The following is a 24024-nucleotide window of genomic DNA, read 5'->3' as shown; positions in this document are numbered from 1 at the left end:
GCCTGTAGTCCCAGCTACTTGGGAGGCTGAGGCAGGAGAATCACTTGAACCCAGGAGGCGGAGGTTCCAGTGAGCTGAGATCGCACCACTACACTCCAGCCTGGCGACAAAGCAAGACTCTGTTTCAAACAAAACAAAACAAAAAACACAAAAAAACCTTTTTTATGCAGGGGCCATGCTAATCTTCTCTGTATTGTTCCAATTTTAGTATATATGCTGCCAAAGCAAGCACTATTTATTTATTGATGTATTTATTTATGGAGCTAGAGTCTCATTCTGTTGCCCAGGCTGGAGTGCAATGGCATAATCTCAGCTCACTGCAACCTCCACCTCCCAGGTTCAAGCAATTCTCCTGCCTCAGCCTCCCGAGTAGCTGGGATTACAGGCACCCGCCACCACGCCTAGCTAATTTTGTATTTTTAGTAGAGAAAGAGTTTCACAATGTTGACCAGGCTAGTCTCGAACTCCCGACCTCAGGTGATCCACCTGCCTCAGCCTCCCATAGTGCTGAGATTACAGGCGTGAGCCACTGCACCTGGCCGCGAGCACTATTTATTCATTATCATGTGGACTGGGGACTCCTGATACCTTCTAGTTTATGACTTTGATACCTTCCTTCGACATTGCTGCTTTCCTGCCACTGGATGCAAAAAGAAAATCCTTACCTGTCCTCTGACTTTTCCTTTTTTGCTTGAGCTGGCTTTAGTTGGTTTCTGTTACTTATAATCAAATACAGTCTCATCTGGTTTTTTTTTTTTTGGCGGGGGGACGGAGTCTCATTCTGTTGCCCAGGCTGGAGTGCAGTGGCGTGATCTCGGCTCACTGCAACTTCCACCTCCCAAGTTCAAGCGATTCTCCTGCCTCAGCCTCCCGAGTAGCATGTGCCACCACGCCCTGCTAATTTTTAGTAATTTTAGTAGATACAGGGTTTCACTGTGTTAACCAGGCTGGTCTTGATCTCCTGACCTTGTGATCCACCCATCTCAGCCTCCCAAAGTGTTGGGATTACAGGCGTGAGCCACCACGCCTGGCCAGTCTTATCTTGAATGTAAACAAAAACTTAGTACTTGGGTTGGGGCAGAAGCAGCAGACCTAGAGCTGCCTGGATCTGATAAGGTCCTTGAGTGACAAAGTCAAACAGGTTCCCTAGAGACCACTGATCACTGGGGAAATTCCCTTGCCCTGCACCGCCTCTCTGCCAAGACCAAGGCCTAGGACCACATACTGACTGTGCAAACCCATCTGGATACAACCAGTCTGAATTTTCCCCAAATCTCTCTTGGTACATAATCAGACTTCCTGATCTACACGCATTTTTTTTTTCCTTATTCCAGACCCTAGGAGGGAGTAAAGTTTGTGGTAAAAGAAAAGAAGGAAAAATACAAACTACCTTCTAAACCGTGGGTACGGTAATGGAGTGGCTACCAGTATTGATCATGGCAAGATCATTGCAAGTTTAGCAAGAATCAGCTGCTGGGTCATAGCCTGTTTGGAAAGACAACTGTAGTCCATTAAAAAAGATTGTATATCATCCACAGAAAGCTCTTCATTTGGCTACTTTACGTCTGACTGGCTCCTACTTGCCCTACAGGCCCCAGTTTTTTCTTGCAAGCCTTCTACAAGACTAGGTTAGGGAACTCCTCTGTTAGAGCACTTCCTCACAGTGCACAGCTCACTGTGTTTATTTGTTTTAGAGATGGGGGCCTCACTCCGTTGCCCAAGCTGGAGTACAGTGATGTGATCATACTTCACTGCAGCGCTGAACTTCTGGGCTCCAGTAATCCTCTTGCCTCAGCCTCCCAAGTGGCTGGGACCCCAGGCACATGCCACTGCACCTGGCTAACTTTTTTTTTTTTTTTTAAATTCTTGGGGCCAGGCGCGGTGGCTCAAGCCTGTAATCCCAGCACTTTGGGAGGCCGAGGCGGGTGGATCACGAGGTCAGGAGATCGAGACCATCCTGGCTAACACGGTGAAACCCCGTCCCTACTAAAAAATACAAAAAATCTAGCCAGGCGATGTAGCGGGCATCTGTAGTCCCAGCTACTCGGGAGGCTGAGGCAGGAGAATGACGTAAACCCAGGAGGCAGAGCTTGCAGTGAGCCGAGATCCGGCCACTGCACTCCAGCCTGGGCAACAGAGTGAGACTCCGTCTCAAAAAAAAAAAAAAATTCTTGGAGAGACGGGATCTCACTGTGTTGCCCAGGATGGTCTCAAACTCCTGGCCTCAAGCAATCTGACTGCCTTGGCCTTCCAAAATGTTGGGATTACAGGTGTGAGCCACTGCACCTAGCCATCTCACTCAATTTAAATTGCCATCTCACTCTATTCAAATACTCTATTTAAGTGTCCTGAGTGTAGACCCGAGTGTGTATAGCGTGGTACCTGGTGTGTGGTAGGTGTTCAATATACACACGTTCCACAAAAAATAGAATTCAGGAATTAATTTAGTATTACCTAAAAAGTCTCCACACCTACCCTTCTACAGGTGATCATGTAACTTGTGCACAGACTATCCGGAAGACTTAGGTATGTGCCTTTAGGAGGTAGATAGAGCAGACAGGGCTCAGGTGACCTTGACTAGCTAGAAATTCCAGCTGCCTCTATCAAACAGAATCTGTCACTTAGGATTAAGTTAGATTTTATACAACAGAAAGCAGGGTTTATCCTCTTATGTAAAAGAATTCCAGGGGACTTCAGTCCTGGGCAGGAATGGTGGCTCCATGAAGTTAGCAGGAACCCAAGCTGCTTCTAGCTTTCTGCAGCACCATCCTTAGTGCTGACTTCCATCCCCAAGGCTACCTCATGGTTTAAAAGGGCAGTGGCATGCCAGCCATCACATCTGCATTCCAGGCAGCAGAACAAAGGGAGAGGGACAAGCGAAGCAACAAAAGTTTGGCCCTCTGAGTCAGCTTGCTCTCAGTAGACTTCTTGAAATTTTTACATATAATATTCCCTTATATCTCAGTGGCCAGGAACGCTTGGAAATGTAGATGTTAGCTGGACACTTTGCTCCATATAAACTTGGAGTTTTATAATTAAGAGGGAAACAGATATTATGCAACAAGCTGCAGTCTCTCCCCCAATCCCCAAGCAAAACTGTCAGGAAGGACCCTCCCTTATTTTGGTAAAAAATCAGTCAATCTATAAGCAGCTCCGCTTTGCTCTACATCTCAGTTCTCATTGATACAAGCTAGTCATCAGTACTTTTTTCTCTATATAAAGAACTACAATGGCTGGGCGCAGTGGCTCACGCCTATAATCCTGGCACTTTGGGAGGCCAAGGCGGATGGATCACTTGAGGTCAGCAGTTTGAGACCAGCTTGGCCAACATGGTGAAACCCCGTCTCTACTAAACATACAAAAATTAGCCAGGCGTGGTGGCGCATGCCTGTAGTCACAGCTACTCGAGAGGCTGAATCCCTTGAATTCAGGAGGCAGAGGTTGCAGTGAGACGAGATTGCACCACTGCACTGCACTCCAACCTGGGTGACACAGCAAGATGCCATCTCAAAAAAAAAAAAAAAAAAAAAAAAAAAAACTACACGAGAAGGGTCCTCTCCCTTGCTCTGTTTCTTGAACTTACCACTCGCACTCATTACTAGATGAGACCACATGAAGAGTTCAATGCAGAACTGCAGAAAGGCTCTTCAGCATGTGGGCATCTCTCACAGGGCCGGATGATTGAGCTGAAATGAGCTGACAGTCATGTTGACTATAAGGCAGTGCATTAGGGGCCCTGCTGTAGCAGTGATAGCCTGGATGCCCTGCATCCAGGGCAGGAAATGCTCTGAGAACACATAGGCCTGGGCACTGGTCTTCAGGACCATGTGAAAGAGGAAGGACCCCATTCCCTTCACCCTCATCCTCCAAGGCAGGTAGTACCCAATAGCTATGCCTACAGCATCTTCCCCACAGGTGTGGGCAGAAGACCCCACTCCCTTGAACTCTCTAGTTAGTGCTTTTTCAAACTGCAGCTTGATTTTCTCTTAAATGGGAAGTGTCTGAATGTAGGACAACTGTGGGAAAGGAAGCATGGGAGAGTAATGATGAGCTTGGGTTGCAATCCTGGCCTTGCCCATTGTCTTCTGTGTTACGTTGCTAACTTGTTTCACTCCCCCCAAGTGTCTATTTCGTGAGGTAAAATAGGAATGGTAATGACACCCCCCTTGCCGAGCCGCTCAGAGGATTAAACAAGATAATGTAGGTGAATGCAGTTAGCATAGTGCCTGGGGTACAATAGGTACTCGATAAAAGAGAAAATAAAATGGAGATAGATGGCAAAAGCCATTGTGAAGACTCAACCCCTAAACAAAGCTTCCTCTGAAATTAGAGAAATTTGCAACCCTGGCATCTTGGCTGGAATCCCAGGATAAGATGGGCATTTACAGCCATAAAGCCAGCCACAGCCCAGGACGCCAAGCCCCAGAGGCCAGGGGCTCCTCCCCATCCGAGGGCTGCCGAGTTCAGGAAACTGGTTCACATTTTGTCCTGGGGACACTGCACTTGGAAAAACATTATTGATTCCATGGTTCAGGTTGCAAAGGGAGGAAGAAAGATTGAATTTCATCACATAAAGCACTTATGCCTACTGTACTTTCTCTTTAGAGAGGCACTTGGCAATCATTTTCATTAGTGTCTCTTCTTAAAACAATCTCAAAGATAACTTATCCCCATTTTATAAAGGCAGAACATAGGAGAAATAACTGGCTGAAGAGCATGTAGCAGGGTGGCAAAAGTCAGAGTTTATGATCTCCAAATTTCTGGCATATTGCTTAACTAACTAAGCTTCAGCAATCCACTCCACAAATGCCTGGCGGGGGCCTCTCAGTCATATACTTATTGCTCAAATCAGTCACTCATGATCACCAGAAAAATGCAGACATGTAAATCTAGGCTACATGATTCGTTTTTCTTAGCAGCTTAGGACAGGAGGTGAAAAGTGACTTTTCCAACCATATCACAAGTGGGTCTGCATCTAGCAAGTCCTGGAACAGGGATGTTGGAACTATTCCAGGATATATGTCACACCATAGAGCTCTGGATGCCTACAAGCAATGAAGATGGGGTGGGGGCAGTGAAATAGCCAGCTCCTACGCTAAGTGCAGCCCTCCCCACCAGGACTGTAGACGGGCTGCCCCCTCACCTGAGGAACTCATGTCTTTGATCACAGCAGCATCACAACCTGTCCCTGATACCAAAAGGAGAAACACTCTTGGCCTGTGCCCTCTTGGATGGATCGTTTTTCAGAGAACAGGACGTTTAGTGAGTTTGTCTCAAACTGCACAGAGAACATGGTGAACCTACTAGGGCTGATTGCTGTGGGAAATTAAGAAGACAGGGATAATGGCTTTTCCTCAGTTGCTAAAGCCAGCACGTACCTGAAATGAGCCCCAAAGCTCAGGTCTGACTTAATGCCTTTCTTGTCTTGGGAAGAGGGTTTATCAGATTCCAAAGAATGCATTTCAGTTATCTTTGTTTCCAATACGGAAGCAGCTCCCTCTGCTCACCAAGGCAGAGCCCTTTCTATCTCTTTTTCAGAAAAATCCCAAGGAACAATTGTTTTGGATTACTTAGTGGACTCAGCGTGGAAACTGCTTGTGTGGCCCAGCTAGGTAGGGGCGTTCAGACAAGGAGACCTGACCTGGAGCTTCTGGGATGATTCCAAGGTATTGCATGAATGCGTCTGCTGTGTGTTCGTTAACTGCTGGGGAGAAAACTCTGGTAGTCACGGCCATCTACTCTCAGTTTTCAAGACAGGCTTCAGCAGGCAAGCAGCTTGTTGGGAGGCGTCCTTAGTCAGCTGGGAAAGTAAGGCTGACGCGCTGTTCGACCTCAGCGAGGCATGTGTCACACTCTTTCCGTTCTCTGGCACTCTCTGGCTCTTCCTAAGGCCTTTTCTCAACCAGGCACATTATGTGATGTAGACAGCAAGCAGGATGGGAGGCTGGCAGTCCCCACAGCGGAGCTGGCAGTGGCCACTTAGACTCCCTCATATCACACCGTTGGCTTCCAAGCCCAGATGTAGGTGCTTGTCCCTCCCGTTGGGATCTTGCCAAATCTTTTGTAACATTTTAAAACAGCCATTGAAGTGCCAGATGACAAAATTTCCCTTGGAGATTGAGAAATTCTGATTGGGATGATGGCAGCATTCTGGAATTTATGTCAGATTTGCTTCCCAGGGGCGGGAAGCAAGGAGGTCAAGACTCCAGGTCCCCATCCCAGTTTAACCAAAGAACCACTACTTTTTTTCTTTTCTTTTTTTTTTTTTCTCAGACAGAGTCTTGCTCTGTCACCCATCCTGAAGTGCAGTGGTGCGATCTTGGCTCCTGCAGCCTCCACCTCCCAGGTTCAAGCGATTCTTTTGCCTCAGCCTCCGGAGTGGCTGGGATTACAGGTGTGTGCCACAATGCCTGGCTAATTTTTGTAATTTTAGTAGAGATGGGGTTTTACCATGTGGCGAGGCTGGTCTTGAACTCCTGGCCTCAAGTGAACTGCCCAGTTTGGCCTCCTAAAGTGCTGGAACTACAGGCGTGAGCCACTGCACGCAGGCCCCTACTTTTTTTTTTTTTTTTTTTTTGAGATGAGGTCTTGCTCTGTTGCTCAGGCTGGAATGCAGTGGCATGATCATAGCTCACTGCAGCCTCAAACTCCTGGGCTTAAGAGATCCTCCAGGGCCGGGCGCGGTGGCTCATGCCTGTAATCCCAGCACTTTGGGAGGCCGAGGTGGGCGGATCACGAGGTCAGGAGATCGAGACAATCCTGGCTAACATGGTAAAACCCTGTCTCTACTAAAATACAAAAAAATTAGCTCGGCATGGTGGTGGGTGCCCGTAGTCCTGGGTGCTCTGGAGGCTGAGCAGGAGAATGGCGTGAACCTGGGAGGTGGAGCTTGCAGTGAGCCGAGATTGCACCACTGCACTCCAGCCTGGGCGACAGAGCAAGACTCCGTCTCAGAAAAAAAAAAAAAAAAAAAGAGATCCTCTGTAATCCCAGCACTTTGGGAGGCCAAGGTGGGCAGATCATTTGAAGTCAGGAGTTCGAGACCAGCCTGGCAACATGGTGAAACCCCATCTCTACTAAAAATAGAAAAATTGGCTGAGCGTGGTAGCGCATGTCTGTAATCCCAGCTACTTGAGAGGCTGAGGCAGGAGAATTGCTTGAACCTGGGAGGCGGAGGTTACAGTGAGCCGAGATCGCGTCTCTGCATTCCAGCCTGGGCAAAAGAGTGAGATTCCATCTCAAAAAAACAAGAGATCCTCCTGGCTCAGCTTCCTGAGTAGCTGGGACTACAGGTGTGTGCACCACGACACCCAGCTAATTTTTGTATTTTTTGTAGAGACAGAGTCTTGCTATATTGTCCAGGTTGGTCTTGAACTCCTAGCCTTAAGAAATCATCCCACCTCCGCGTCCCAAAGTGCTAGGATTACAGGCATGAGCTACTACACCTGGCCTTTCTTTTTGGTTTTACATACTGAAGTTAGGCACAGATTTCAATTGAAAGAGGGTTTCATTGCTTTAAAAGTGTTTTAAAAGCCCTGCCTTGCATTATCCTTATCCCCTCCATTAGTAGCTATACAGAATTTTAAAAGAGGAAAAATCAGAGAGGGAAAGGTAAGTTTTTCCTTGGGTATGCAGAAAAGCCACAGCTGTCGTTTGGGCCTCAACAGGGCATCTGTGCAGGTGTCTGCATATTAGCAGCACCATCTGCTTGGTTGTCTCTCAAAGGAAGAAGAATCCTGGCCTGATGAACTCCTCAAGCTCTCTTCTTTGGGAAATAGGAAGATCACAATTTGAAATCTTAATCCAAGGTAATAATTGAATATATAAGCACCCTACATAATCCAGAGCTTAAAAATGTGAAATTAAGTCATGAATTGCTTTCAAATATAGCAGGAATCTTCTAGCCTCTTCCAGTCCTGAAAGGCGCCACCAAATAAATACATGCTAATAAGGCTGATTTTCCCTTTTCACTCTTCTCCTGGGCAGTATGAACCTTTGACTAGAGAGAGCCAGAAAGGAGCATCTCAACCCACTTAGGTAGTGGCCTCTTTTAAAGTGAAACGTGAAGCCAGGGCTCCAAACCGTCATTGTCCTGAGAGTTCCCAGGAAGGCTTTTGTGTGGTAACCTGGATGCCCGTCCAGATGGCCTTGGCTGGTCCCATCCCTCACTCTAGCTCCCCAAGGGTCCTGCTGCTATCAATTGACTGTGAACATTTCCTTTCACTGCCTTTTGCAGTGCTGGGTGAGTGCCAAGTAGTAGCTTTGCAGGGTTCATTCACCCCAGGGCTGGGAGCTTTTCAGCAGTGTAGGCAGGTTATGTGTTTCAAATCAGCGTAGTAGGGCAGAGTGATTTGGAAGCCATTTCATTTTTCAGTTCATCAAACTCCTACTCACTGGGAATCTCTAAACCAGCGATACGAAACCTTTCTGGAGTTGTGACACCCTGTTGTCACTCATTTTATTTCATCAAACACCCACCCCTCTTAAAAATACCATGAGGCATGTATTTATTTTTAAGATGAAAATGAATTAAAATTGGAAAATTACCTAAGAATTTTCTGGCACTCTAGCAAAAAAGGAGATCTACCAGAGGTGTTTGGAAGTCAGGATCTTCACTAAGAATCATCACTCTACACAGGGAAGACATTTGACCGAATTGGGAAGTGGGAAGAATTTGTCCTTGCTCCTCCCCTCTCCCACGATGTAATTCCCTCCCTGCCCGCACATCCCCTCGCCAGGCATCCAGGCACTCACACTACCCCATATCTCCCTCCATGGTACCTCACGCAGAACTGGCCCTTACCACCCACATCCCCCAGCCCTGCTCTGCAACTGTTTCCTCTCAGTGCTCCTGTTAACATACCTGATGCCCACTCCTTCTGCAGGTAGCCCCTGTAGGTTAGTTGTTTCTTTAGAAACAACTGTTTTCTTTTTTTTGACATGGAGTCTCTCTCTGTTGCCCAGGCTGGAGTGCAATGGCACGATCTTGGCTCACTGCAACCTCTGCCTCCTGGGTTTAAGTGATTCTCCTGCCCCAGCCTCCCAAGTAGCTGGGATTATGGGCGTGGGCCACCATGCTTAGCAATTTTTTTTGTATTTTTAGTAGAGACGGGGTTTCACCATGCTGGCCAGGCTGGTCTCGAACTCCTGACCTCAAGTGATCCGCCCGCCTCAGCCTCCCAAAGTGCTGGGATTACAGGTGTGAGCCACCCCGCCCAGCCTAGGAGTAACAACTTCTAAGTTCATTTTCAGCACAAAAATTTTAGTAGAGTTAACCTTGATGATAATGCCTTAAAGTCTTAATCCCTCCAAGGGATATTTGTATTTTTTTTAATCCCTAGAATGCTCAGCAGAAGGGATATTTGTAATGTAACTAGAGACAATATCATACACAAAAGAATTAATTTCCATGGGTAACAGAAAGGAAGTGTGGGAGGTTGGTCCATTCTGCCTTCTGGTAATGGCCCCCTCGCTGTGCAAGTATTCACTTTGGGATAATATAAAAGACACTGGGACTGGGCGTAGTGGCTCACGCCTGTAATCCCAGCATTTTGGGAGGTTGAAGCGGGCAGATCACCCGAAGTCAGGGTTCAAGACCAGCCTGGCCAACGTGGTGAAACCACGTCTCTACTAAAAATACAAAAATTAGCCAGGTGTGGTGGTGTGCACCTGTAATCCCAGTGACCCAGGAGACTGAGGCATGAGAATAGCTTGAACCTGGGAGGCAGGGGCTACAGTGAGCTGAGAATGCGCCACTGCTCTCCAGCCTAGGCAACAAAGCAAGGCTCTGTCAAAAAAAAAAAAAAAAAAAAAAAAGACATTGCATAAGAGTCAGTGACCTGGATCTATTTCTGACTTAATCCAATTCAACCAATATTTACTAAGCCCCTCCTATATGCCTGGAATTCGGCTACGCCCTCGGTATCCAAGATGAATAAGACACATTCCATGTCCTCAGTGAAATCCCAGTCTATCAGGAGGCATCTGATACCTACTGAATGCTTCTCTAGCAGTTAGGCAAAATGCTATGGGAACACAGTAGAGAGGATGATTGATTCTGTCTGGAGAAAGCTGCAGAGAATTAAATATTTGCATTGGCCTTTGAGGATGAGAAGGAGTTCAGCAGGCTGGGAAAGAGAGGAGAAAGAGAGGTCAGTGGGGAAAAAAACCACCAGAACAAAAGCACAGGGAGGCGACCACTGGGGAAGTCCAAGTATCTGGAGGACAAGAAGGGAAGTAGCGGGGATGAAGCTGAAAAGCAAGGCTAGGGTCAGATTTTGGAAAAGCTTTCACTGCCTTACTAAGGAATGGAAGCATCAGCTGCAGATGATGGAGCCATCAGAAGGTTTTGAAACCTCCATAGACATTCTGGAGATCGCCACCTTCTCTCAGGCAAAAGACAATGGAGGCTCCATCCAGGGTTATAAGGAGAATGGAAAGGAAAGACATTGAGGATAGGATACACGCAAATAATTGGCTCCTTCGATGTTGGAGTTAAAGGAGAAGGAGAAGTCATAAGTTTCTTGCTTAGGCTTGCTAAGTAACGGCGATGCCACTAATTGAAGATAGGGATGATAGGAACAAGGGTCCATGGGAAAGAACAGTGAGCTCGATTTTAGGCCTGTTGGCTTAAGAGACCAAGGGCTAGTGTGAAGATGGTTGTTGATGTTGCTACAGAGGATTCTTCTCTTGTTTATGTTTTCGGTCTTCTTAACAAGACACTAAGTGCTTGTCTGAGCCGGGCACACATCCATCTCTACGATGTCTCTTCTTCCAGTTCTGTCATTTCTTCCATCAGACAGGATGGTGAGAGTGTAGACAGAGTTTAAACAAGAGTCCTAGGATTGCTGCTGCTATTAAGCAGAGGCCAAGTCACATGGAAGCTTCTGGAAGCTCAGGTTCTCACTTGCATACAGATCTGCTTCTTTGCGTTCTAGATTGCGTTCTAGGTTAAACTCCTCACCTTCCATTCATCTTTTGTTTTCAATTTATCTTTCTCAAATAATATTCTTGCTTGCAGAACTAATCATTTTCCCAAAGAGAATCTGTGACTTCTTCCTTGCTCATTTCAGCAAGAACATCGTTGAGTGAAAACCTATAACTAGAACTCTGTTGTGGAGATAAAGTAGTTCAGGAAATGTTTGGATCATTAGGAGTTCATCTCAGAAACTCTAAAAATGTGCACGCTCTTTGAGCTAGTAACCCTACTTTTTAGGATTTATCCTAGAGGAATACTGGACAAGTGGACAAATATGTATGTACAATATTGGCACTCTTTTTTTTTTTGAGGCAGGGTCTTACTGTGTCATCAGGGTGGAATCCAATGGCATGATCATGGCTCACTGCAGACTTGACCTCCTGGGCTCAAGCGATCCTCCCACCTCAGCCTCCTGAGTAGCTGAGACTACAGGTGTACACCACCACACAAGGCTAATTTTAAAAATTTTTGTAAATACGGGGTCTCAGTACTTTGCCCAGGCTGGGCTCAAACTCCTGAGCTCAAGCAATCCTCCTGCCTTGGCCTCCCAAAGTGTTGGGATTATAAGCATGAACTACTGAACCTAGCCTCAATATTATCACTCTTGCTTATTGTAGTAAAAAACTAAGAAATAGAAGTCCACAAATTAGAGATTCACTAAATTACTTAAAATGATCCATATAATGAAATTCAATAAATTTAACTCATTAAAAATGACAGTGTAAGCTGGGCGGAGTGGCTCATGCCTGTAATCCCAGCACTTTGGGAGGCCAAGGAGGGAGGATCACCTGAGGCTGGAGTTCAAGACCAGCCTGGGCAGCATAGCAAGACCCTGTCTCTACAAAAGTTGTTTTTAAAAAAATGACAATGTAGATTAACATTTATTGACAACTGGAAAGTTAGAAAGACATTCAAGATTTATTACTGGAAAAGAATAGATTATGTAAATTTATTATACAAAACATTTAATGAAAAGATCTGAAAACCAAAATTGGCAAAATGTAAGTAACAATTATCTGAGAGGACAGTGGAAGGAATTTCTGTTGGTTTAATTATTGTTCTTTCTGCTGTCATTACCTCCTATTTTTTTTTTCTTTTTTTTGAGATGGAGGTTCACTCTTGTTGCCTAGGCTAGAGTGCAATGGTGTGATCTCAGCTCACTGCAACCTCTGCCTCCCAGGATCAAGTGATTCTTCTGCCTCAGCCTCCCGAGTAGCTGGGATTACAGACATGTGCCACCATGCCTGGCTAATTTTCTATATTTAGTAGAGACGGGGTTTCTCCATGTTGGTCGGGCTGGTCTCAAACTCCCGACCTCAGGTGATCCGCCTGCCTCAGTCTCCCAAAGTGCTGGGATTACAGGTGTGAGCCACCGCACCCAGCCTCCTAATCTTTTTTTTTTTTTTCGCAATGGAGATGGGGGAGTGGAGAGGGGTTATCTCTATGTTGCCCATGCTGGCCTTGAACTCCTGGGCTCAAGCAATCCTCCTGCATAACTGGGACTACAGACATGCCCCACTGTACTGGCCTATTTCCTAATCTTTTTACAACAACTGTGTATTACTGGTATAAAGAAATATCTGGCTAGGCGCAGTGGCTCACGCCTGTAATCACAACACTTCGGGAGGCCGAGGCGGGCAGATTACCTGAGGTTGGGAGTTCAAGACCAGTCTGACCAACATGGAGAAACCCCGTCTCTACTAAAAATACAAAAATTAGTCAGATGTGGTAGTGGGTGCCCATAATCCCAGCTACTTGGAAGGCTGAGGCAGGAGAATCGGTTGAACCTGCGAGGCGGAGACTGCGGTGAGCTGAGATCACACCATTGCACTCCAGCCTGGGCAATAGGAGTGAAACTCCATCTCAAACAAAAAAAAAAAGAAAGGAAGAAAAGAAAAGAAATATCTGGCTGGGCGCAGTGGTTCATGCCTATAATGCCAGCACTTTAGGAGGCCAAGGCGGGTGGATTGCTTGAGGTCAGGAGTTCGAGACCAGCCTGGCTAACATGGTGAAACCCCATCTCTACTAAAAATACAAAAAGTAGCCGGTGTGGTGGCACATGCCTGTAGTCCCAGCTACAGGGATGAGTCCCAGCCTCAGTCCCAGGCTGAGGCACGAGAATCACTTGAACCCAGGAGGCAGAGGTTGCAGTGAGCCGGGATCTCACTACTGCACTCCAGCCTGGGCAACAGAGTGAGGCTCCATCTCAAAAAAAAAAAAAAAAAGAAAAGAAAAATATCTATGCTTCTTTTAGATGTACTGGGGTCAGTTTATCAGCTGTGCTCCCAGACAGGGCTAGGTTGAGGAGCAAAGGAAGAACAGGAAAGCCCTCCAACAGTCGCTAAATTGAAAATTATGGCCCTGGAAGTATATTTTATGAAGGGACCTCCCTCCCCTTTCAATGCACACTCTGAGGGATTCTTCGGAACGAGACACTCTTAGGTCATAGCTACATGGAGAGTCACACAGAAGGTCTAATGATCACACCTTCCTATATTGCCCCTAGCTTTTCTAAAATCTTAGCTCTTCCACAGTCTCTCAGATAGAAAAATCACCCAAGATCTAATTTCTTACCCTAAAATTACTGTTATTTTAAAATTCAACCTAGCTCTGTGCAGTTTACCTTCTAAACTGGGTCTATTGCAGCAAGAGATGAATATTCCTGATGAGAGGGGTCAGGTGAAGGCGATCAAGTCTGAGAGTGATAAACACCAGCAGAAGCCAAAGGGGTGGCTGGGAGATAGACCTGTACAACATGGTCAAATCTAACTGGTAATCATACATATGGAAAATAAAATGGTATCATTCTCACTATGCAGTGGGAGGCAGTTGGGAGAGAAAGATAAGACCCAGTGTTGGTAATGATGCAGGAAATGGACCTTCTCCTGTGTTGCTGACAAAAGTTGGAACGACTACAACCTTTCCGTAGAGCGTTGGCAAGAGGCATCCAAAGCTGTACACATGTGCATACCGTTTGACCCAGGTTGTCTACGCCCAGAAATTCATCTTAAGGAAATAATCAGAAATGTGATTATAGGCTTACCTGTAAGAATATTCATCTGGGCCAAGAGAAGTGGCTCAAACACTTTGTGAGACCGAGGTGGGCAGATTACCTGAGGTCAGGAGTTTGAGACTAGCCTAGCCAACATAAAAAAAAAAAAAAAAAAGAATATTCATCTACTTTATAACTGACATTTTAAACAATAGAAGTAAAATCAATATAATATAAAAATTTGAGAAAAACTTAGTTCCATCAATAGGGAATTGGTTAAAAAAAAAAAAAGTAAGAGCTCAGGTTCTAGATTCTGAGCTCAAATCACAACTTGCTATCTGAATGAACCTAAGCAAATTCCCTGACTTTTTTTTTTTTCAAGACAAGGTCTTGTTCTGTCACCCAGGCTGGAGTGCAGCGGTGCGATCACAGCTCACTGCAGCCTTGACCTCCCGAGTCAAGCAATCCTCCCACCTCAGTTTCCCTAGTAGCTAGGACTACAGGCATGCACCACCATGCCTGGATATTTTTTGTAGAGACAGGGTTTCGCCATGTTTCTCGGGCTGGTCTGGAATTCCTGGGCTCAAGCAATTCTGCCTTGCCCTCCCAAAGTGCTGCAGAAAATTAGGCTTTTTTTAAGCCTAATTTTCCTCATCTGTAAAATGGATCACAATAATAATACCTTCTCCTAACCACTTCCTCTGCCACTACCTACCATTTCTCTGCTTTTCTTTGCAATAAAACTTCTCAGAATAGGTGATATGCACTCTCTTTGAAAGCCACTCCAGCCAGGCTCTTGTCCTTGCTACTCTAGTAAAACTGATGTTGTCAAGGTTGCCAGCATTGACTAAGTTCAAGGAACAGTCCTTAGCTGTCATCATACTTGGTCTTTGGGCATAATTCGAGCCAGTTGGGCCCCCTTTCTTCTCTGACACAATTGGTTCTCTTGGCTTCTAGGACCCTATTTTCTCTTAATTTCCCTCCTACCCCACACTGGTCACTTCTCTATCTCCCTTGCTGGCTCTTCCCTCCTCCCTGCCTTCTTAAGGATACAGCACCTGGGACTTGGTTCTTGGTTTTCTCTTCTTCATCTATACCCCTTACCTTGGTGGTCTCATCCAGTCTCAAGACTTTCAACCATGTCCGTGTGCAGATGATTCCAATTTATATCTCCAGTCCAGACCTCTCCCCTGAAATCCAGACTGGTACATCCCACTGACTACTTGACATCTTTATTTGGATGTCTAATAGGCATCTTAAAATTCACATCCAAAATGAAATTAAGCTCCTTATCTTCTATTCCCCCATTCGCTCCATCCATAGCATTCCCCATCTCAATTCCATTCTTCAGGTGCTTCAGAACAAAAAACCCTGGAGTCATCCTCGACTTCTTTCTTTCTGTCAGACTATACCCAATTGCTCAGGAAATCTGTTGGCTCTACCTTCGGCCTATATCCAGAATCAGATCAGTTTTTGCCGTCTTCTCCACTGCCACCATGGTCTGGGCCACTGTCCCATCTCAATGGATGACTGAAATAGAGTCCCTGCTAGTCTCCCTGTGACCATCCTTCCCCTTCATACTCTTTTCTCAAGACAGCAGTCAGAATGATTCTTTCCATTTCAAGTTAGAGTGTGTCAATTTTCTTTCTTTTTTTCTTTTTTTTTTTTTTCAGATGGAGTCTCCCTCTGTCACCCAGGCTGGAGCACAGTGGTGCAATCTCAGCTCACTGCAACCTCCACCTCCTTGGTTCAAGCAATTCTCCTGCCTCAGCCTCACTGAGTAGCTGGGACTACAGGTGCGCGCCACCACGCCCAGCTAATTTTTTTTTTTTTTGTATTTTTAGTAGAGACAAGGTTTCACCATGTTGGCCAGGCTGGTCTCGAACTCTCGACCTCAGGTGATCTGCCTGCCTTGGCTACCCAGAGTGGTGGGATTACAGGCGTGAGTCACTGCGCCTGGCCGTGTCACTTGTCTTATCAAAACCCTGCAATGGGACCCACTAATAGTAAAAAGCCAAATCTAACAACAGTCTTTGGGGCACTCCATGATCTGGCTTCCTACTGTTGCTCTGATCTCATCTTCCTCCATGGTCTCCATTCCCTCCTTCCACTACGGCCACTCTGGCTTCTTGCGCTCTTTCTTGACCACACAGACATTGCTGCCTTAGAGATTTTGGACTAGCTGCCCTTTTACCTGGAATAATCTTCCTTCTTCCTTCAAGTCTTTGCTCAAATATTAACGTCACAGTTTGAGTTCTCCGGAGGCAGTCTCTGAGAGGGAGACCGAGTGGGAAGTTTATTGGGGAGTGCTCTTGGGGTCAACTCCTGTGGACGGGAAGAGGAGGAAGCAGGACTGGACTGTGCAGTAGTCTCAACAAAGTCATCAGCCAACCCCAAGAGGAGCTCCGAGGCTGGCAGGCCCTTCAGAGATGTCCTGAGTTAGGGTGAGGGGGCCAGGTCACTGGACGAAGGCAGCTCTAGGAAAGCGAGTAGGCTGCTCTCTGCAACAGAGGCGATTCCTAAGGAGTGCTCACAGCTGAGAGCTGTCTGCCTGCAGCACTCCCAAGCAGTTGCGGGGATAAGTAATCAGTCCTAATGGGGGTTATGGACCGCGCATCTCAGTGTCCATTATAATTCACCCCTTGTGCTGTTCAGATCTACTTCAAATAAGTTCAAGGAGCAGTTCCTCTGGAATTCCAGTGGGCTTCTTTCCTGGGAGAAACTTATAACAGGAAGGTTAAGGAGATGAACAACAGCCCCTGACATTGCAGCTTGTCTTGAGCCTACGATTAATACCCATTTTTCACTTCCACTACTATCAATTCTAGATTTCCCCTCACCCACAAATAGACTCTGCTGGTCTAGGTGGCCTACCTGGTCCGGGGACCTAGATCTTCATCCCTGAGGGATCTATCTGCTCCCTGGTCACCAGGCCCTTCTCAGGCCACAGCTGCTGTAGTTGTCCATTAGCTGTCTAAATTGGGTGAGTACCACAAAGTGGATCACCTGGGTTCCAAACATGTTTTTCCTTGCCCCCAGTGTGTAACAGTAGAGCTCCCTTCCCTTGCTGATCACAGTCAATTGCCTCTGCCAAAGTGGTGACTCTTCTTCTTGTCTGCTGGTCCTGCTTGGCACAAATAGCCTGAAGTCCCATCTCAGCCTCTCAAGTAGCTGGGACTACAGGCATGTGCCACCATGTCCAGTTAACTTTTAATTTTTTGTAGAGATGGGAATCTCAATATGTTGCCCAGACTGGTCTCAAACTCCTGAGCTCAAGCAATCCTCCTGCCTTGGCCTCCTGAAGTACTGGGATTACAGGCATAAACTACCACGCCTGGTCAGCATTTCTCCATTTTAATGCCATGACCTCTAACCCTGCAGAGCACATAGTTGCAGAGACAGGAAGCACAAATTCTCCAAGTGGGTGATTGAGTATGATGATAAATGGAGTCATTCTTGCTTCTGCCTCTTGGTTTCCAGATTGAAAGTTGGTTGCCATCTTTGCAATGCCTCCCAGCTGATGCTTCAACAGGCTACTCCACCATTCTCTCAGACTGGGTAGTATGATATTGTTACTGAAACACCAGAGGTTTGGTCTACGTCCTGCTGCTCGCTGCACAGAAAGCCAATGACGGAGACAACGAGTATTACCAAGGAATAAGCAAAAAAGAAGAAGGAAGAAGAAGGAGTCGTGCTATAGCCTTCTGTAGCTACAGATCGGGTGCTACAGCCGAGGGGATGGGAGCTTAGTCTCAAATCCATCTCCCTGCTGTACTAAAACTAGAGGTTTATATAGCAGGGAAGAAGTGTAACAATGTATAACAAAATAGGAACTAGGGAGGGGCAAGGAAGCAATCATGATGAATGAGGGGTCCAGCATCTCATTGTCCATTGTCTGGATGTGGTGATTTTTTTTTTTTTTTTTTTTTTTTTGAGACAGAGTCTTGCTCTGTCACCCAGGCTGGAGTGCAGTGGTGCCATCTCAGTTCACAGTTCACTGTAACTGCTGCCTCCTGGGTTCAAGCGGTTCTCCTGCCTCAGCCTCCCGAGTAGCAGGGATTACAGGCACAAACCACCATGCCTGTTTTTTTTTGTATTTTTATTTATTTTATTTTATTTTTTTGAGACAGAGTCTTGCTTTGTCGCCCAGGCTGGAGTGCAGTGGCGCCATCTTGGCTCTCTGCAACTTTTGCCTCCTGGGTTCAAGCAATTCTCCTTCTCAGCCTCCTGGGTAGCTGGGATTACAGGCGCCCACCACCACGCCCAGCTAATTTTTTGGTATTTTTAGTAGAGACGGGGTTTCACCATCTTGGCCAGGCTGGTCTTGAACTCTTGACCTTGTGATCTGCCCGCCTTGGCCTCCCAAAGTGCTGGTGAAAGGTGAAGCCGGCTGGGCTTCTGGGTCATTTGGGGACTTGGAGAATTTTCTGTCTAGCTAAAGGATTGTAAATGCGCCAATCAGCGCTCTGTGTCTAGCTAAAGGTTTGTAAATGCACCAATCAGTGCTCTGTGTCTGGCTAATGGGGTAGGGGACTTGGAGAACTTTTCTGTCCAGCTGAAGGATTGTAAATGCACCAATCAGCACTCTGTGTCTAGGTTTGTAAAGGCTGCACCAGTCAGTGCTCTGTGTCTAGCTAATCAGGTGGGGACTTGGAGAACTCTTGTGTCTAACTAAAGGATTGTAAATGCACCAATCAGCACTCTGTGTCTAACTAAAGGATTTTAAACGCACTCTATAAAATGGACCAATCAGCAGGATGTGGGTGGGGCCAAAAAGGGAATAAAAGCAGGCCACCGAGGGAGCAGTGGAAACCCGCAAGGGTCCCCTTCCCTATTGTGGGAGCTTTGTTCTTTTGCTGTTTGCAATAAATCTTGCTGCTGCTCACTCTTAGGGTCCATACTACCTTTATGAGCTGTAACAGTCACCAGGAAGGTCTGCAGCTTCACCTCTGAAGCCAGCGAGACCACGAACCCGCTGGGAGGAATGAACAACTCTGGACGTGCGCCACGTTTGAGAGCTGTAACACTCACCTTTGAGAGCTGTAACACTCCCTGCGAAGGTTGGCAGCTTCACTCCTGAAGTCAGGGAGACAAACCATAAACCCACTGGGAGGAAGAAACTCTGGACACTTCTGAACATCTGAAGGAACAAACTCCGGACACACCATCTTTAAGAACTGTAACACTCACCGCGAGGGTCCGCGGCTTCATTCTTGAAGTCAGCAAGACCAAGAACCCACTGGAAGGAACAGTTCCGGACATACTGGGATTACAGGCGTGAGCGGCCGAGCCTGGCCATTTTTTTGTATTTTTAGTAGAGACAGGGTTTCACCGTGTAGGCCAGGCTGGTTTCAAATTCCTGACCTCAAGTGATCCTCCTGCCTCAGCCTCCCAAAGTGCTAGGATTACAGATATGAGCTACTGCGCCTGGCTGAATTTCAGTTCTTTGATAGTTTTTTTGTTTTTTGTTTTTTGTTTTTTGAGATGGAGTCTTGCTCTATTGCTCAGGCTGGAGTGCAGTGGCGTGATCTTGGCTCACTGCAACCTCCACCTCCTGGGTTCAAGCAATTCTCCTGCCTCAACCTCCTGAATAGCTGGGATTACAGGCGCACACCACCACGCCCAGTTAATTTTTGTATTTTTAGTAGAGATGGGGTTTCACCACGTTGGTCAGGCTGGTCTCGAATTCCTGACCTCGTGATCCGCCCACCTCGGCCTCCCAAAGTGCTGGGATTACAGGCATGAGCCACCGTCCCTGGCCTGATAGTTTTTTGAGAGGCCTGATGATTGCTTCCTGAAGAAGGAATGCAGATAAAACAAATAAAAGGTTCAAGTTTTAAGACCAGAAGCATCAATTCCTATGGTTTATCAAAAAACTATGGGACTATTGGGTTGGTTTCAATATGTGATGTGATGGGCATGGACCTACTCTTGCACCTCCTTTGTTGTAAAGTGGGTCTGTTGGTCTAATGCAATGCTATGTGGGATCCCGTGCTGGTGGTTTCAACACTCTGTAAGCCTTGGGATAGTGGTGCTGGTTGAGACAGTGGATGGAGGAAAGCCAAAACCATCCCCAGAATGTCTATTTCTGTCTAAATTAATTGCTACTCCTTGCAAGGTGGCTGGTCAGTCCCCTCAAGGGATGATACCAAAGAAAGGACTCAGTGCTAGTAACTGTTGCTGGCAGATTGGACATGTAGCAGCAGGAGCTAGTGCAGCCTTGGTGAGCCTCTACTATTGGCCCATGCCTAGCCTCCATCCCTCCCACCATGGCTGCTCCACGCATGTGTTGGGAGTGCTGTCACATAGGCACTAACATGCTAATCAATGATCTTCACACTGCGCGTCAGCTCCTACATGTCATCCAAGTGCCTCTACCACATACTTCTTTGTCCCGATCTTCATATCTTTCTCTTTCAATGCCATTGACCATTATGAGTCCTAGTTTGTTCTAAACCCAAGCCATTTGTTCTTGCGTATAAACTGGATGACAGAGTCACTGCCCATTGAGAAGATTTCTGCTCACCGTTGTCTTTCAAGGTCATCTCTGAATGGCACTGTAGTGCAGCCATCACCCATTTTCAGTTTGTACCCATGTATCGAAGCAACTCATCCATGAACCACACCCAGGTTTTTTCTTCCTCTGTTAAGTAATCACAATCAGGGATCCACATGGAGCCAGAGGTGTGAGCTGAGAGAGATGCTGGTATAACGGTGATGAGTGGCTTATTTGTCTGGGCTACTAGCTCATGCAGATCACATGTGCTGTTCAGCCTGCATCTGGTTGATCCTGGATGTACCATTTCCACCTTATGATGGACTTCTGCTGGGATTGGGCCTGCCTCACCTTATGACTCCATGGCTCTGATAGAACCCAGCTCATGTTGAGCACTTATGACTGCCTGGTTACTTGGTGTCCGATGGTCAGGTGCTCTGTCTCTAACAGGGCCTAATAACATTCCAGGAGCTTTCTAGAAAGGCATTTAATTCTTTGTTACAGATGGCATAGCCTTGTTCCAGAACTTTGCAAATCTGCACTGTGATTCTCCCTTTGGGACTTGTCATAAATTTCCAACACTGATACCTCTAGTAACATAGAGTCTGCTGGATCATCTGACCCAAGCAGCAGGACTGCTTGCATTGTAGCCTGGACATGCTACAGGGCCCTTTTCTGCTCTTGGCCCCACTTAAAACTGATGGGCTTTCATGTAATCTGGAGTAGGAGTTAAAGCGATAGTCTCACTTTTAGAATATATTGCTCCTGGAACTCAAAGAGGCCTACCACATATTAGGCTTCCTTCTTTGTGATGGGAAGTACAAGATCCAATAATGTATTCTTTCCTTTGAGGAGTAGTCTCAGCATGTCCCAGGTCCCTGGACCCCTAAAAATGTCACTGATATGTTAGACCTCTGATGTCTAACATAGAGTTTTTCTCCTATGCTCTGGAATGCATGTTACAGAGGTCTCTGATGCACTAGTCAAGGTTCAATTAGCATGATGTCATCAGTATGCAGCCAGCCCATGCCTCTCAGGACTATATTATGTCAAGAGCAGGAGCATTAACACAGACCTGAGGCAAGACTGTAAATGTACATGTTGTTTTGTTTTGTTTTTGAGAAGGAGTCTTGCTGTGTCGCCCAGCCTGGAGTGCAGTGGCGCCATCTCGGTTCACTGCAACCTCCGCCTCCCGGGTTCATGCCATTCTCCTTCCTCAGCCTCCTGAGTAGCTGGGACCACAGGCGCCCGCCACCACGCCTGGCTAATTTTTTGTATTTTCGGTAGAGACGGGGTTTCACTGTGTTAGCCAGGATGGTCTCGATCTCCTGACCTCGTGATCCACCTGCCTCGGCCGCCCAAAGTGCTGGGATTACAGGCGTGAGCCACTGCGCCCAGCGAGCAGAACACTTTTGCCCAATTAGTTTAGCTATGTTCTAGTAACTATCGCCACAACTCTCTGAGGGTCAGGGTCCCCAGCTGCCACTCCAAACTTGCTGCTCATTATGAGAATTGCATCCACTTGGCTTCTGAGGGTTAACAGACACATCTAGCTTCTATTGTTTCGGGATCTGTTCATCCCCACTGTCATGCATGAGCCTAGTTCTGTCTGATCATTAGCCCTGATCATTAGCCCTGGCCTAGAGACTCTTGGTGATACTAGTGCCCTCTTACGTCTCTCCCAGCAGTGCATTTCTTATTGCTTTGGCATATCTTCCGGGTCTCCTGTGGGATATAGTCACCTTGCAGGCTTTCCTGCTGCATGCAGTATAGCAGTTCTAGCACGGCCATTTTTCTGAGCCTTTTCCCCTCTTCCATCTTCTGCTATGGCAATTCTGGCATTCCTACCTTAGTTGGTGTGGGCCATAATTTTATTCAGTCTTCTAAGAGCCATTCTAGCAGTATGTTCCCACTGTCATCCCGTGATCATGCCGGGGGATTTCCAAATTGATCATCTTTCCTTTTTTGAAATGTTTTGCCCCTGTTGATCCCATGCTGTCTGAACATAGTCTCTGGCATACTCTTCCAGTCTCAGGGCCTCCCCCTGGGACCCATGCCCAGCAGTCTGTCAACAGCTCCCGGTACATGTTGGTAGGTTCTGCAGCTCCTTCGCAGTAGAAGCCCTTCCTTCTCTTATGAGACCCAGCTTGTCTCTGGCCAAGTCATGCTGTGACTTTACCCTAGTTACTGGGTTAGTGGTCAGGAGGGCAGACGGTGGCAGATTCTACACGAGGTGCATGTTGTCCTGCAGAGGAGAGTCCTCTGCATCATCTTTTAGCAAAGTCGGAGTGCCAGCCCTTAGAGAAAGGTGGGCCACTTCTGCAGGCTCAGAGCAATCTGGGAATTCAAGATCTTTAGGTACATCCACTCAGATATTCACATCTCATGTATCAGAGTCCCATTCTTTCCCAACCAGGAACCTGTCCTTGAACCTTCTTTGGCACTGTGCTACTCTTTTGTTTTTGTTTTTGTTTTGAGATGGAGTCTCACTCTATCGCCCAGGCTGGAGTGCAATGGCGCAATCTCAGCTCACTGTAACCTCTGCTGCCTGGGTTCACATGATTCTCCTGCCTTAGCCTCCTGAGTAGCTGGGATTACAGGCACCTGCCCCTGCGCCTGGCTAATTTCTGTTTGTTTGTTTGTTTGTATTTTTGTATTTTTTATTTTATTTTTATTTTTTATTTTTATTTTTTGAGCTGAAGTCTCACTCGGTCACCCAGGCTGGAGTGCAGTGGCACAATCTTGGCTTACTGCAACCTCCGCCTCCCGGATTCAAGTAATTCTCCTGTCTCAGCCTCCCGAGTAGTTGGGACTACAGGCCTGTGCCATGACGCCCGGCTAAGTTTTTTGTATTTTTAGTAGAGACAGGGTTTCACCATATTGGTCAGGCTGGTCTCAAACTCCTGACCTCAAGTGATCTGCCTGCCTCAGCCTCCCAGAGTGCTGGGATTATAGGCATGAGCCACCATACCCAGCCATTTGTATTTTTAGTAGAGACGGTGTTTCATCGTCTTGGCCAGGCTGGTCTTGAACTCATGACCTCGTGATCTACCTGCCTCGGCCTCCCAGAGTGCTGGGATTATAGGCGTGACCCACCGTGCCCAGCCTGCACTCTGCTACTCTTAGGATTAAACCACGTACCTGGTCCTCAGCTTTCCCTTTCCTCCAGGTGCAGGGGATGAGAGTATCCCCATGAGCTCCCAAGGAGGTCTTCTGGCTTTCACACTCAGTTTTCAATTGCTGATGAATCCTTTTCAACATTTCATTATTTTTTTCAAAGTGTTAATTATCCTTAGCGAAAGCCACCTAACTGCATTGTCCTTGTGGTGATTCCCCCTATATTTCTCAACCACCTGATAGGTCACACCCTCTGGTGCATTTCCTTCCTTGGGAATACCATTCTAGTTCACTGTTGGCAAAAGTTTTAACAATTTCACTGCTACCTTGTGCTAGGGACTACATGTACTTCATCTACTGCCACTGATGGGGTCTGCACTGCCAGCTGGATGGTAGGTGATCCAATTCCAAAATCTCATGTTGGCATCGCTTTCTTGGATC

General features: G+C 46.7%; 1 long non-coding RNA gene and 1 other non-coding gene across 3 annotated transcripts in view; one reads left to right on the top strand and one right to left on the bottom strand.

The window, feature by feature from the left end:
• LOC106993394 (uncharacterized) overlaps positions 1-19815 on the top strand; it is a 56339-nt gene extending 36524 nt beyond the window's left edge. Inside the window, exons 2-4 of one of the 2 annotated variants that reach the window (XR_001439623.3) lie at positions 5516-5666; positions 7668-7808; positions 17451-19815. This is a non-coding gene — a long non-coding RNA (uncharacterized LOC106993394). The remainder of the gene's footprint in view (positions 1-5515; positions 5667-7667; positions 7809-17450) is intronic. The other variant, XR_003719204.2, reaches the window with a different exon arrangement.
• On the bottom strand, positions 130-232 carry LOC114674939 (U6 spliceosomal RNA). The gene has a single exon (XR_003726032.1). It is a non-coding gene; the product is annotated as a U6 spliceosomal RNA (small nuclear RNA).
• Positions 19816-24024: the final 4209 nt, after the last annotated feature.

The sequence above is a fragment of the Macaca mulatta genome, chromosome 1 (assembly GCF_049350105.2).
Source record: "Macaca mulatta isolate MMU2019108-1 chromosome 1, T2T-MMU8v2.0, whole genome shotgun sequence".
Taxonomy (NCBI): Eukaryota; Metazoa; Chordata; class Mammalia; order Primates; family Cercopithecidae; genus Macaca; species Macaca mulatta.
The sequence above is the reverse complement of the archived record's forward strand: the minus strand, read 5'-3'. Positions and strand labels throughout refer to the sequence as shown.